This window comes from Brachyhypopomus gauderio, unplaced genomic scaffold (assembly GCF_052324685.1).
Source record: "Brachyhypopomus gauderio isolate BG-103 unplaced genomic scaffold, BGAUD_0.2 sc46, whole genome shotgun sequence".
Lineage (NCBI taxonomy): Eukaryota > Metazoa > Chordata > Actinopteri > Gymnotiformes > Hypopomidae > Brachyhypopomus > Brachyhypopomus gauderio.
In genome coordinates this window covers 2,569,472-2,583,180 of record NW_027506872.1, presented here as the reverse complement: position 1 = coordinate 2,583,180, position 13,709 = coordinate 2,569,472, and the positions used below count along the sequence as shown (strand labels likewise).

Below are 13,709 nucleotides of genomic sequence, written 5' to 3'. Positions count from 1 at the left end.
CCCCATGCAGAGAAACGTTGCATAATTATCCTTCCAAAAAAACCCAACTTTTTTTGCAGCAATTCAATTACACTCAATTATGCAGTTACACAGCTAAATAAGCACCTGTCACATTGCTGAGAGTAACAGGTTAAAGCAAATGAAAGAAAAAACAGCAAAGGCATTTTGTAAGACGCGATTTGATCATTCGGTGAGCTCTGTGTAATCACTTTGTGAAAGTCTTGTATAAAAGGGTCATTTTAAACCTCCTCTCTCGCTTACGGCCATACCACCCTGAGAACGCCCGATCTCGTCTGATCTCGGAAGCTAAGCAGGGTTGGGCCTGCTTAGTACTTGGATGGGAGACCGCCTGGGAATACCAGGTGCTGTAAGCTTTTTCTTTGCTCACAAATGGTGACTTTCATGTTTGCTTCTTCTGTCTATTTGTGATTCGTCACTCAGGTTTTTTTTATTATTCTTACCTCTCTATCGCTCTATCTGCCCCCCCCCCAAAAAAGAACTAGCATGCAGAAATGTGCGTCCAGCTAAGAGGAAACGTCGACACGCAGGCTTGGTCCTCTGCAATACTGCGCATGAGCACAGCTGGCGTGCTTAAGTTATAGCCTCTGTATTTACTCAACGCATGGACGGATAGCTATAGCTAGTTCACCTTATCTTCTTGAAGGAACTCACCGTTGTTCACCTAACCATACAGCCGTATACATATAAATGCCCCATGCAGAGAAACGTTGCATAATTATCCTTCCAAAAAAACCCAACTTTTTTTGCAGCAATTCAATTACACTCAATTATGCAGTTACACAGCTAAATAAGCACCTGTCACATTGCTGAGAGTAACAGGTTAAAGCAAATGAAAGAAAAAACAGCAAAGGCATTTTGTAAGACGCGATTTGATCATTCGGTGAGCTCTGTGTAATCACTTTGTGAAAGTCTTGTATAAAAGGGTCATTTTAAACCTCCTCTCTCGCTTACGGCCATACCACCCTAAGAACGCCCGATCTCGTCTGATCTCGGAAGCTAAGCAGGGTTGGGCCTGCTTAGTACTTGGATGGGAGACCGCCTGGGAATACCAGGTGCTGTAAGCTTTTTCTTTGCTCACAAATGGTGACTTTCATGTTTGCTTCTTCTGTCTATTTGTGATTCGTCACTCAGGTTTTTTTTATTATTCTTACCTCTCTATCGCTCTATCTGCCCCCCCCCCCAAAAAAGAACTAGCATGCAGAAATGTGCGTCCAGCTAAGAGGAAACGTCGACACGCAGGCTTGGTCCTCTGCAATACTGCGCATGAGCACAGCTGGCGTGCTTAAGTTATAGCCTCTGTATTTACTCAACGCATGGACGGATAGCTATAGCTAGTTCACCTTATCTTCTTGAAGGAACTCACCGTTGTTCACCTAACCATACAGCCGTATACATATAAATGCCCCATGCAGAGAAACGTTGCATAATTATCCTTCCAAAAAAACCCAACTTTTTTTGCAGCAATTCAATTACACTCAATTATGCAGTTACACAGCTAAATAAGCACCTGTCACATTGCTGAGAGTAACAGGTTAAAGCAAATGAAAGAAAAAACAGCAAAGGCATTTTGTAAGACGCGATTTGATCATTCGGTGAGCTCTGTGTAATCACTTTGTGAAAGTCTTGTATAAAAGGGTCATTTTAAACCTCCTCTCTCGCTTACGGCCATACCACCCTGAGAACGCCCGATCTCGTCTGATCTCGGAAGCTAAGCAGGGTTGGGCCTGCTTAGTACTTGGATGGGAGACCGCCTGGGAATACCAGGTGCTGTAAGCTTTTTCTTTGCTCACAAATGGTGACTTTCATGTTTGCTTCTTCTGTCTATTTGTGATTCGTCACTCAGGTTTTTTTTATTATTCTTACCTCTCTATCGCTCTATCTGCCCCCCCCCCAAAAAAGAACTAGCATGCAGAAATGTGCGTCCAGCTAAGAGGAAACGTCGACACGCAGGCTTGGTCCTCTGCAATACTGCGCATGAGCACAGCTGGCGTGCTTAAGTTATAGCCTCTGTATTTACTCAACGCATGGACGGATAGCTATAGCTAGTTCACCTTATCTTCTTGAAGGAACTCACCGTTGTTCACCTAACCATACAGCCGTATACATATAAATGCCCCATGCAGAGAAACGTTGCATAATTATCCTTCCAAAAAAACCCAACTTTTTTTGCAGCAATTCAATTACACTCAATTATGCAGTTACACAGCTAAATAAGCACCTGTCACATTGCTGAGAGTAACAGGTTAAAGCAAATGAAAGAAAAAACAGCAAAGGCATTTTGTAAGACGCGATTTGATCATTCGGTGAGCTCTGTGTAATCACTTTGTGAAAGTCTTGTATAAAAGGGTCATTTTAAACCTCCTCTCTCGCTTACGGCCATACCACCCTGAGAACGCCCGATCTCGTCTGATCTCGGAAGCTAAGCAGGGTTGGGCCTGCTTAGTACTTGGATGGGAGACCGCCTGGGAATACCAGGTGCTGTAAGCTTTTTCTTTGCTCACAAATGGTGACTTTCATGTTTGCTTCTTCTGTCTATTTGTGATTCGTCACTCAGGTTTTTTTTATTATTCTTACCTCTCTATCGCTCTATCTGCCCCCCCCCCAAAAAAGAACTAGCATGCAGAAATGTGCGTCCAGCTAAGAGGAAACGTCGACACGCAGGCTTGGTCCTCTGCAATACTGCGCATGAGCACAGCTGGCGTGCTTAAGTTATAGCCTCTGTATTTACTCAACGCATGGACGGATAGCTATAGCTAGTTCACCTTATCTTCTTGAAGGAACTCACCGTTGTTCACCTAACCATACAGCCGTATACATATAAATGCCCCATGCAGAGAAACGTTGCATAATTATCCTTCCAAAAAAACCCAACTTTTTTTGCAGCAATTCAATTACACTCAATTATGCAGTTACACAGCTAAATAAGCACCTGTCACATTGCTGAGAGTAACAGGTTAAAGCAAATGAAAGAAAAAACAGCAAAGGCATTTTGTAAGACGCGATTTGCTCATTCGGTGAGCTCTGTGTAATCACTTTGTGAAAGTCTTGTATAAAAGGGTCATTTTAAACCTCCTCTCTCGCTTACGGCCATACCACCCTGAGAACGCCCGATCTCGTCTGATCTCGGAAGCTAAGCAGGGTTGGGCCTGCTTAGTACTTGGATGGGAGACCGCCTGGGAATACCAGGTGCTGTAAGCTTTTTCTTTGCTCACAAATGGTGACTTTCATGTTTGCTTCTTCTGTCTATTTGTGATTCGTCACTCAGGTTTTTTTTATTATTCTTACCTCTCTATCGCTCTATCTGCCCCCCCCCCCAAAAAAGAACTAGCATGCAGAAATGTGCGTCCAGCTAAGAGGAAACGTCGACACGCAGGCTTGGTCCTCTGCAATACTGCGCATGAGCACAGCTGGCGTGCTTAAGTTATAGCCTCTGTATTTACTCAACGCATGGACGGATAGCTATAGCTAGTTCACCTTATCTTCTTGAAGGAACTCACCGTTGTTCACCTAACCATACAGCCGTATACATATAAATGCCCCATGCAGAGAAACGTTGCATAATTATCCTTCCAAAAAAACCCAACTTTTTTTGCAGCAATTCAATTACACTCAATTATGCAGTTACACAGCTAAATAAGCACCTGTCACATTGCTGAGAGTAACAGGTTAAAGCAAATGAAAGAAAAAACAGCAAAGGCATTTTGTAAGACGCGATTTGATCATTCGGTGAGCTCTGTGTAATCACTTTGTGAAAGTCTTGTATAAAAGGGTCATTTTAAACCTCCTCTCTCGCTTACGGCCATACCACCCTGAGAACGCCCGATCTCGTCTGATCTCGGAAGCTAAGCAGGGTTGGGCCTGCTTAGTACTTGGATGGGAGACCGCCTGGGAATACCAGGTGCTGTAAGCTTTTTCTTTGCTCACAAATGGTGACTTTCATGTTTGCTTCTTCTGTCTATTTGTGATTCGTCACTCAGGTTTTTTTTATTATTCTTACCTCTCTATCGCTCTATCTGCCCCCCCCCCAAAAAAAACTAGCATGCAGAAACATGCGTCCAGCTAAGAGGAAACGTCGACACGCAGGCTTGGTCCTCTGCAATACTGCGCATGCGCACAGCTGGCGTGCTTAAGTTGTAGCCTCTGTATTTACTCAACGCATGGACGGATAGCTATAGCTAGTTCACCTTATCTTCTTGAAGGAACTCACCGTTGTTCACCTAACCATACAGCCGTATAAATATAAATGCCCCATGCAGAGAAACGTTGCATAATTATCCCTCCAAAAAAACCCAACTTTTTTTGCAGCAATTCAATTACACTCAATTATGCAGTTACACAGCTAAATAAGCACCTGTCACATTGCTGAGAGTAACAGGTTAAAGCAAATGAAAGAAAAAACAGCAAAGGCATTTTGTAAGACGCGATTTGATCATTCGGTGAGCTCTGTGTAATCACTTTGTGAAAGTCTTGTATAAAAGGGTCATTTTAAACCTCCTCTCTCGCTTACGGCCATACCACCCTGAGCACGCCCGAACTCGTCTGATCTCGGAAGCTAAGCAGGGTCGGGCCTGCTTAGTACTTGGATGGGAGACCGCCTGGGAATACCAGGTGCTGTAAGCTTTTTCTTTGCTCACAAATGGTGACTTTCATGTTTGCTTCTTCTGTCTATTTGTGATTCGTCACTCAGGTTTTTTTTATTATTCTTACCTCTCTATCGCTCTATCTGCCCCCCCCCCCCCCCAAAAAAAAACTAGCATGCAGAAACATGCGTCCAGCTAAGAGGAAACGTCGACACGCAGTCTTGGTCCTCTGCAATACTGCGCATGAGCACAGCTGGCGTGCTTAAGTTGTAGCCTCTGTATTTACTCAACGCATGGACAGATAGCTATAGCTAGTTCACCTTATCTTCTTGAAGGAACTCACCGTTGTTCACCTAACCATACAGCCGTATACATATAAATGCCCCATGCAGAGAAACGTTGCATAATTATCCTTCCAAAAAAACCCAACTTTTTTTGCAGCAATTCAATTACACTCAATTATGCAGTTACACAGCTAAATAAGCACCTGTCACATTGCTGAGAGTAACAGGTTAAAGCAAATGAAAGAAAAAACAGCAAAGGCATTGTGTAAGACGCGATTTGATCATTTGGTGAACTCTGTGTAATCACTTTGTGAAAGTCTTGTATAAAAGGGTCATTTTAAACCTCCTCACTCGCTTACGGCCATGCCACCCTGAGAACGCCCGATCTCGTCTGATCTCGGAAGCTAAGCAGGGTCGGGCCTGCTTAGTACTTGGATGGGAGCCCGCCTGGGAATACCAGGTGCTGTAAGCTTTTTCTTTGCTCACAAATGGTGACTTTCATGTTTGCTTCTTCTGTGTATTTGTGATTCGTCACTCAGGTTTTTTTTATTATTCTTACCTCTCTATCGCTCTATCTGCCCCCCCCCAAAAAAAAACTAGCATGCAGAAACATGCGTCCAGCTAAGAGGAAACGTCGACACGCAGGCTTGGTCCTCTGCAATACTGCGCATGCGCACAGCTGGCTTGCTTAAGTTGTAGCCTCTGTATTTACTCAACGCATGGACGGATAGATATAGCTAGTTCACCTTATCTTCTTGAAGGAACTCACCGTTGTTCACCTAACCATACAGCCGTATACATATAAATGCCCCATGCAGAGAAACGTTGCATAATTATCCCTCCAAAAAAACCCAACTTTTTTTGCAGCAATTCAATTACACTCAATTATGCAGTTACACAGCTAAATAAGCACCTGTCACATTGCTGAGAGTAACAGGTTAAAGCAAATGAAAGAAAAAACAGCAAAGGCATTTTGTAAGACGCGATTTGATCATTCGGTGAGCTCTGTGTAATCACTTTGTGAAAGTCTTGTATGAAAGGGTCATTTTAAACCTCCTCTCTCGCTTACGGCCATACCACCCTGAGAACGCCCGATCTCGTCAGATCTCGGAAGCTAGGCAGGGTCGGGCCTGCTTAGTACTTGGATGGGAGACCGCCTAGGAATACCAGGTGCTGTAAGCTTTTTCTTTGCTCACAAATGGTGACTTTCATGTTTGCTTCTTCTGTCTATTTGTGATTCGTCACTCAGGTTTTTTTTTTTATTCTTACCTCTCTATCGCTCTATCTGCCCCCCCCCCAAAAAAGAACTAGCATGCAGAAATGTGCGTCCAGCTAAGAGGAAACGTCGACACGCAGGCTTGGTCCTCTGCAATACTGCGCATGAGCACAGCTGGCGTGCTTAAGTTATAGCCTCTGTATTTACTCAACGCATGGACGGATAGCTATAGCTAGTTCACCTTATCTTCTTGAAGGAACTCACCGTTGTTCACCTAACCATACAGCCGTATACATATAAATGCCCCATGCAGAGAAACGTTGCATAATTATCCTTCCAAAAAAACCCAACTTTTTTTGCAGCAATTCAATTACACTCAATTATGCAGTTACACAGCTAAATAAGCACCTGTCACATTGCTGAGAGTAACAGGTTAAAGCAAATGAAAGAAAAAACAGCAAAGGCATTGTGTAAGACGCGATTTGATCATTTGGTGAACTCTGTGTAATCACTTTGTGAAAGTCTTGTATAAAAGGGTCATTTTAAACTTCCTCCCTAGCTTACGGCCATACCACCCTGAGAACACCCAATCTCGTCTGATCTCGGAAGCTAAGCAGGGTCGGGCCTGGTTAGTACTTGGATGGGAGACCGCCTGGGAATACCAGGTGCTGTAAGCTTTTCCTTTGCTCACAAATGGTGACTTTCATGTTTGCTTCTTCTGTGTATTTGTGATTCGTCACTCAGGTTTTTTTTATTATTCTTACCTCTCTATCGCTCTATCTGCCCCCCCCCAAAAAAAAAACTAGCATGCAGAAACATGCGTCCAGCTAAGAGGAAACGTCGACACGCAGGCTTGGTCCTCTGCAATACTGCGCATGAGCACAGCTGGCGTGCTTAAGTTGTAGCCTCTGTATTTACTCAACGCATGGACGGATAGCTATAGCTAGTTCACCTTATCTTCTTGAAGGAACTCACCGTTGGTCACCTAACCATACAGCCGTATACATATAAATGCCCCATGCAGAGAAACGTTGCATAATTATTCCTCCAAAAAAACCCAACTTTTTTTGCAGCAATTCAATTACACTCAATTATGCAGTTACACAGCTAAATAAGCACCTGTCACATTGCTGAGAGTAACAGGTTAAAGCAAATGAAAGAAAAAACAGCAAAGGCATTTTGTAAGACGTGATTTGATCATTCGGTGAGCTCTGTGTAATCACTTTGTGAAAGTCTTGTATAAAAGGGTCATTTTAAACCTCCTCTCTCGCTTACGGCCATACCACCCTGAGAACGCCCGATCTCGTCTGATCTCGGAAGCTAAGCAGGGTCTGGCCTGGTTAGTACTTGGATGGGAGACCGCCTGGGAATACCAGGTGCTGTAAGCTTTTTCTTTGCTCACAAATGGTGACTTTCATGTTTGCTTCTTCTGTCTATTTGTGATTCGTCACTCAGGTTTTTTTTATTATTCTTACCTCTCTATCGCTCTATCTGCCCCCCCCAAAAAAAAACTAGCATGCAGAAACATGCGTCCAGCTAAGAGGAAACGTCGACACGCAGGCTTGGTCCTCTGCAATACTGCGCATGCGCACAGCTGGCGTGCTTAAGTTGTAGCCTCTGTATTTACTCAACGCATGGACGGATAGCTATAGCTAGTTCACCTTATCTTCTTGAAGGAACTCACCGTTGTTCACCTAACCATACAGCCGTATACATATAAATGCCCCATGCAGAGAAACGTTGCATAATTATTCCTCCAAAAAAACCCAACTTTTTTTGCAGCAATTCAATTACACTCAATTATGCAGTTACACAGCTAAATAAGCACCTGTCACATTGCTGAGAGTAACAGGTTAAAGCAAATGAAAGAAAAAACAGCAAAGGCATTTTGTAAGACGTGATTTGATCATTCGGTGAGCTCTGTGTAATCACTTTGTGAAAGTCTTGTATAAAAGGGTCATTTTAAACCTCCTCTCTCGCTTACGGCCATACCACCCTGAGAACGCCCGATCTCGTCTGATCTCGGAAGCTAAGCAGGGTCGGGCCTGCTTAGTACTTGGATGGGAGACCGCCTGGGAATACCAGGTGCTGTAAGCTTTTTCTTTGCTCACAAATGGTGACTTTCATGTTTGCTTCTTCTGTCTATTTGTGATTCGTCACTCAGGTTTTTTTTTTTATTCTTACCTCTCTATCGCTCTATCTGCCCCCCCCCCCCCCCCCCCAAAAAAAAAAGAACTAGCATGCAGAAATGTGCGTCCAGCTAAGAGGAAACGTCGACACGCAGGCTTGGTCCTCTGCAATACTGCGCATGAGCACAGCTGGCGTGCTTAAGTTATAGCCTCTGTATTTACTCAACCCATGGACGGATAGCTATAGCTAGTTCACCTTATCTTCTTGAAGGAACTCACCGTTGTTCACCTAACCATACAGCCGTATACATATAAATGCCCCATGCAGAGAAACGTTGCATAATTATCCCTCCAAAAAAACCCAACTTTTTTTGCAGCAATTCAATTACACTCAATTATGCAGTTACACAGCTAAATAAGCACCTGTCACATTGCTGAGAGTAACAGGTTAAAGCAAATGAAAGAAAAAACAGCAAAGGCATTTTGTAAGGCGCGATTTGATCATTCGGTGAGCTCTGTGTAATCACTTTGTGAAAGTCTTGTATGAAAGGGTCATTTTAAACCTCCTCTCTCGCTTACGGCCATACCACCCTGAGAACGCCCGATCTCGTCAGATCTCGGAAGCTAGGCAGGGTCGGGCCTGCTTAGTACTTGGATGGGAGACCGCCTAGGAATACCAGGTGCTGTAAGCTTTTTCTTTGCTCACAAATGGTAACTTTCATGTTTGCTTCTTCTGTCTATTTGTGATTCGTCACTCAGGTTTTTTTTTTTATTCTTACCTCTCTATCGCTCTATCTGCCCCCCCCCCAAAAAAGAACTAGCATGCAGAAATGTGCGTCCAGCTAAGAGGAAACGTCGACACGCAGGCTTGGTCCTCTGCAATACTGCGCATGAGCACAGCTGGCGTGCTTAAGTTATAGCCTCTGTATTTACTCAACGCATGGACGGATAGCTATAGCTAGTTCACCTTATCTTCTTGAAGGAACTCACCGTTGTTCACCTAACCATACAGCCGTATACATATAAATGCCCCATGCAGAGAAACGTTGCATAATTATCCTTCCAAAAAAACCCAACTTTTTTTGCAGCAATTCAATTACACTCAATTATGCAGTTACACAGCTAAATAAGCACCTGTCACATTGCTGAGAGTAACAGGTTAAAGCAAATGAAAGAAAAAACAGCAAAGGCATTGTGTAAGACGCGATTTGATCATTTGGTGAACTCTGTGTAATCACTTTGTGAAAGTCTTGTATAAAAGGGTCATTTTAAACTTCCTCCCTAGCTTACGGCCATACCACCCTGAGAACACCCAATCTCGTCTGATCTCGGAAGCTAAGCAGGGTCGGGCCTGGTTAGTACTTGGATGGGAGACCGCCTGGGAATACCAGGTGCTGTAAGCTTTTCCTTTGCTCACAAATGGTGACTTTCATGTTTGCTTCTTCTGTGTATTTGTGATTCGTCACTCAGGTTTTTTTTATTATTCTTACCTCTCTATCGCTCTATCTGCCCCCCCCCAAAAAAAACTAGCATGCAGAAACATGCGTCCAGCTAAGAGGAAACGTCGACACGCAGGCTTGGTCCTCTGCAATACTGCGCATGAGCACAGCTGGCGTGCTTAAGTTATAGCCTCTGTATTTACTCAACGCATGGACGGATAGCTATAGCTAGTTCACCTTATCTTCTTGAAGGAACTCACCGTTGTTCACCTAACCATACAGCCGTATACATATAAATGCCCCATGCAGAGAAACGTTGCATAATTATTCCTCCAAAAAAACCCAACTTTTTTTGCAGCAATTCAATTACACTCAATTATGCACTTACACAGCTAAATAAGCACCTGTCACATTGCTGAGAGTAACAGGTTAAAGCAAATGAAAGAAAAAACAGCAAAGGCATTGTGTAAGACGCGATTTGATCATTCGGTGAACTCTGTGTAATCACTTTGTGAAAGTCTTGTATAAAAGGGTCATTTTAACCCTCCTCTCTCGCTTACGGCCATACCACCCTGAGAACGCCCGATCTCGTCTGATCTCGGAAGCTAAGCAGGGTCGGGCCTGGTTAGTACTTGGATGGGAGACCGCCTGGGAATACCAGGTGCTGTAAGCTTTTTCTTTGCTCACAAATGGTGACTTTCATGTTTGCTTCTTCTGTCTATTTGTGATTCGTCACTCAGGTTTTTTTTATTATTCTTACCTCTCTATCGCTCTATCTGCCCCCCCCAAAAAAAAACTAGCATGCAGAAACATGCGTCCAGCTAAGAGGAAACGTCGACACGCAGGCTTGGTCCTCTGCAATACTGCGCATGCGCACAGCTGGCGTGCTTAAGTTGTAGCCTCTGTATTTACTCAACGCATGGACGGATAGCTATAGCTAGTTCACCTTATCTTCTTGAAGGAACTCACCGTTGTTCACCTAACCATACAGCCGTATACATATAAATGCCCCATGCAGAGAAACGTTGCATAATTATTCCTCCAAAAAAACCCAACTTTTTTTGCAGCAATTCAATTACACTCAATTATGCAGTTACACAGCTAAATAAGCACCTGTCACATTGCTGAGAGTAACAGGTTAAAGCAAATGAAAGAAAAAACAGCAAAGGCATTTTGTAAGACGTGATTTGATCATTCGGTGAGCTCTGTGTAATCACTTTGTGAAAGTCTTGTATAAAAGGGTCATTTTAAACCTCCTCTCTCGCTTACGGCCATACCACCCTGAGAACGCCCGATCTCGTCTGATCTCGGAAGCTAAGCAGGGTCGGGCCTGCTTAGTACTTGGATGGGAGACCGCCTGGGAATACCAGGTGCTGTAAGCTTTTTCTTTGCTCACAAATGGTGACTTTCATGTTTGCTTCTTCTGTCTATTTGTGATTCGTCACTCAGGTTTTTTTTTTTATTCTTACCTCTCTATCGCTCTATCTGCCCCCCCCCCCCCCCCCCCCAAAAAAAAAAGAACTAGCATGCAGAAATGTGCGTCCAGCTAAGAGGAAACGTCGACACGCAGGCTTGGTCCTCTGCAATACTGCGCATGAGCACAGCTGGCGTGCTTAAGTTATAGCCTCTGTATTTACTCAACCCATGGACGGATAGCTATAGCTAGTTCACCTTATCTTCTTGAAGGAACTCACCGTTGTTCACCTAACCATACAGCCGTATACATATAAATGCCCCATGCAGAGAAACGTTGCATAATTATCCCTCCAAAAAAACCCAACTTTTTTTGCAGCAATTCAATTACACTCAATTATGCAGTTACACAGCTAAATAAGCACCTGTCACATTGCTGAGAGTAACAGGTTAAAGCAAATGAAAGAAAAAACAGCAAAGGCATTTTGTAAGGCGCGATTTGATCATTCGGTGAGCTCTGTGTAATCACTTTGTGAAAGTCTTGTATGAAAGGGTCATTTTAAACCTCCTCTCTCGCTTACGGCCATACCACCCTGAGAACGCCCGATCTCGTCAGATCTCGGAAGCTAGGCAGGGTCGGGCCTGCTTAGTACTTGGATGGGAGACCGCCTAGGAATACCAGGTGCTGTAAGCTTTTTCTTTGCTCACAAATGGTAACTTTCATGTTTGCTTCTTCTGTCTATTTGTGATTCGTCACTCAGGTTTTTTTTTTTATTCTTACCTCTCTATCGCTCTATCTGCCCCCCCCCCAAAAAAGAACTAGCATGCAGAAATGTGCGTCCAGCTAAGAGGAAACGTCGACACGCAGGCTTGGTCCTCTGCAATACTGCGCATGAGCACAGCTGGCGTGCTTAAGTTATAGCCTCTGTATTTACTCAACGCATGGACGGATAGCTATAGCTAGTTCACCTTATCTTCTTGAAGGAACTCACCGTTGTTCACCTAACCATACAGCCGTATACATATAAATGCCCCATGCAGAGAAACGTTGCATAATTATCCTTCCAAAAAAACCCAACTTTTTTTGCAGCAATTCAATTACACTCAATTATGCAGTTACACAGCTAAATAAGCACCTGTCACATTGCTGAGAGTAACAGGTTAAAGCAAATGAAAGAAAAAACAGCAAAGGCATTGTGTAAGACGCGATTTGATCATTTGGTGAACTCTGTGTAATCACTTTGTGAAAGTCTTGTATAAAAGGGTCATTTTAAACTTCCTCCCTAGCTTACGGCCATACCACCCTGAGAACACCCAATCTCGTCTGATCTCGGAAGCTAAGCAGGGTCGGGCCTGGTTAGTACTTGGATGGGAGACCGCCTGGGAATACCAGGTGCTGTAAGCTTTTCCTTTGCTCACAAATGGTGACTTTCATGTTTGCTTCTTCTGTGTATTTGTGATTCGTCACTCAGGTTTTTTTTATTATTCTTACCTCTCTATCGCTCTATCTGCCCCCCCCCAAAAAAAACTAGCATGCAGAAACATGCGTCCAGCTAAGAGGAAACGTCGACACGCAGGCTTGGTCCTCTGCAATACTGCGCATGAGCACAGCTGGCGTGCTTAAGTTATAGCCTCTGTATTTACTCAACGCATGGACGGATAGCTATAGCTAGTTCACCTTATCTTCTTGAAGGAACTCACCGTTGTTCACCTAACCATACAGCCGTATACATATAAATGCCCCATGCAGAGAAACGTTGCATAATTATTCCTCCAAAAAAACCCAACTTTTTTTGCAGCAATTCAATTACACTCAATTATGCACTTACACAGCTAAATAAGCACCTGTCACATTGCTGAGAGTAACAGGTTAAAGCAAATGAAAGAAAAAACAGCAAAGGCATTGTGTAAGACGCGATTTGATCATTCGGTGAACTCTGTGTAATCACTTTGTGAAAGTCTTGTATAAAAGGGTCATTTTAACCCTCCTCTCTCGCTTACGGCCATACCACCCTGAGAACGCCCGATCTCGTCTGATCTCGGAAGCTAAGCAGGGTCGGGCCTGGTTAGTACTTGGATGGGAGACCGCCTGGGAATACCAGGTGCTGTAAGCTTTTTCTTTGCTCACAAATGGTGACTTTCATGTTTGCTTCTTCTGTCTATTTGTGATTCGTCACTCAGGTTTTTTTTATTATTCTTACCTCTCTATCGCTCTATCTGCCCCCCCCCAAAAAAAACTAGCATGCAGAAACATGCGTCCAGCTAAGAGGAAACGTCGACACGCAGGCTTGGTCCTCTGCAATACTGCGCATGAGCACAGCTGGCGTGCTTAAGTTATAGCCTCTGTATTTACTCAACGCATGGACGGATAGCTATAGCTAGTTCACCTTATCTTCTTGAAGGAACTCACCGTTGTTCACCTAACCATACAGCCGTATACATATAAATGCCCCATGCAGAGAAACGTTGCATAATTATTCCTCCAAAAAAACCCAACTTTTTTTGCAGCAATTCAATTACACTCAATTATGCACTTACACAGCTAAATAAGCACCTGTCACATTGCTGAGAGTAACAGGTTAAAGCAAATGAAAGAAAAAACAGCAAAGGCATTGTGTAAGACGCGA

At 43.6% G+C, this 13,709-nt stretch overlaps 19 non-coding genes across 19 annotated transcripts; all 19 read left to right on the top strand.

Annotated features, from left to right (window-relative positions):
• The first annotated feature begins 255 nt into the window (after nt 1-255).
• On the top strand, nt 256-374 carry LOC143487103 (5S ribosomal RNA). The gene has a single exon (XR_013123917.1). It is a non-coding gene; the product is annotated as a 5S ribosomal RNA (ribosomal RNA).
• A 592-nt stretch (nt 375-966) lies between these two features.
• LOC143487203 (5S ribosomal RNA) lies at nt 967-1,085 on the top strand. The gene has a single exon (XR_013124013.1). It is a non-coding gene; the product is annotated as a 5S ribosomal RNA (ribosomal RNA).
• Nucleotides 1,086-1,678: 593 nt separating this feature from the next.
• Nucleotides 1,679-1,797, top strand: LOC143487101 (5S ribosomal RNA). The gene has a single exon (XR_013123915.1). It is a non-coding gene; the product is annotated as a 5S ribosomal RNA (ribosomal RNA).
• Nucleotides 1,798-2,389: 592 nt separating this feature from the next.
• Nucleotides 2,390-2,508, top strand: LOC143487100 (5S ribosomal RNA). The gene has a single exon (XR_013123914.1). It is a non-coding gene; the product is annotated as a 5S ribosomal RNA (ribosomal RNA).
• A 592-nt stretch (nt 2,509-3,100) lies between these two features.
• Nucleotides 3,101-3,219, top strand: LOC143487099 (5S ribosomal RNA). Its single transcript, XR_013123913.1, has one exon. It is a non-coding gene; the product is annotated as a 5S ribosomal RNA (ribosomal RNA).
• Nucleotides 3,220-3,812: 593 nt separating this feature from the next.
• On the top strand, nt 3,813-3,931 carry LOC143487098 (5S ribosomal RNA). The gene has a single exon (XR_013123912.1). It is a non-coding gene; the product is annotated as a 5S ribosomal RNA (ribosomal RNA).
• Nucleotides 3,932-4,522: 591 nt separating this feature from the next.
• On the top strand, nt 4,523-4,641 carry LOC143487224 (5S ribosomal RNA). The gene has a single exon (XR_013124034.1). It is a non-coding gene; the product is annotated as a 5S ribosomal RNA (ribosomal RNA).
• A 597-nt stretch (nt 4,642-5,238) lies between these two features.
• LOC143487240 (5S ribosomal RNA) lies at nt 5,239-5,357 on the top strand. The gene has a single exon (XR_013124050.1). It is a non-coding gene; the product is annotated as a 5S ribosomal RNA (ribosomal RNA).
• A 591-nt stretch (nt 5,358-5,948) lies between these two features.
• On the top strand, nt 5,949-6,067 carry LOC143487356 (5S ribosomal RNA). The gene has a single exon (XR_013124164.1). It is a non-coding gene; the product is annotated as a 5S ribosomal RNA (ribosomal RNA).
• A 592-nt stretch (nt 6,068-6,659) lies between these two features.
• On the top strand, nt 6,660-6,778 carry LOC143487122 (5S ribosomal RNA). Its single transcript, XR_013123935.1, has one exon. It is a non-coding gene; the product is annotated as a 5S ribosomal RNA (ribosomal RNA).
• Nucleotides 6,779-7,370: 592 nt separating this feature from the next.
• On the top strand, nt 7,371-7,489 carry LOC143487191 (5S ribosomal RNA). The gene has a single exon (XR_013124002.1). It is a non-coding gene; the product is annotated as a 5S ribosomal RNA (ribosomal RNA).
• Nucleotides 7,490-8,079: 590 nt separating this feature from the next.
• LOC143487156 (5S ribosomal RNA) lies at nt 8,080-8,198 on the top strand. The gene has a single exon (XR_013123968.1). It is a non-coding gene; the product is annotated as a 5S ribosomal RNA (ribosomal RNA).
• Nucleotides 8,199-8,803: 605 nt separating this feature from the next.
• LOC143487355 (5S ribosomal RNA) lies at nt 8,804-8,922 on the top strand. The gene has a single exon (XR_013124163.1). It is a non-coding gene; the product is annotated as a 5S ribosomal RNA (ribosomal RNA).
• Nucleotides 8,923-9,514: 592 nt separating this feature from the next.
• LOC143487121 (5S ribosomal RNA) lies at nt 9,515-9,633 on the top strand. The gene has a single exon (XR_013123934.1). It is a non-coding gene; the product is annotated as a 5S ribosomal RNA (ribosomal RNA).
• Nucleotides 9,634-10,223: 590 nt separating this feature from the next.
• On the top strand, nt 10,224-10,342 carry LOC143487315 (5S ribosomal RNA). The gene has a single exon (XR_013124123.1). It is a non-coding gene; the product is annotated as a 5S ribosomal RNA (ribosomal RNA).
• Nucleotides 10,343-10,932: 590 nt separating this feature from the next.
• LOC143487154 (5S ribosomal RNA) lies at nt 10,933-11,051 on the top strand. The gene has a single exon (XR_013123967.1). It is a non-coding gene; the product is annotated as a 5S ribosomal RNA (ribosomal RNA).
• A 606-nt stretch (nt 11,052-11,657) lies between these two features.
• Nucleotides 11,658-11,776, top strand: LOC143487353 (5S ribosomal RNA). Its single transcript, XR_013124161.1, has one exon. It is a non-coding gene; the product is annotated as a 5S ribosomal RNA (ribosomal RNA).
• Nucleotides 11,777-12,368: 592 nt separating this feature from the next.
• Nucleotides 12,369-12,487, top strand: LOC143487120 (5S ribosomal RNA). The gene has a single exon (XR_013123933.1). It is a non-coding gene; the product is annotated as a 5S ribosomal RNA (ribosomal RNA).
• Nucleotides 12,488-13,077: 590 nt separating this feature from the next.
• LOC143487202 (5S ribosomal RNA) lies at nt 13,078-13,196 on the top strand. Its single transcript, XR_013124012.1, has one exon. It is a non-coding gene; the product is annotated as a 5S ribosomal RNA (ribosomal RNA).
• Nucleotides 13,197-13,709: the final 513 nt, after the last annotated feature.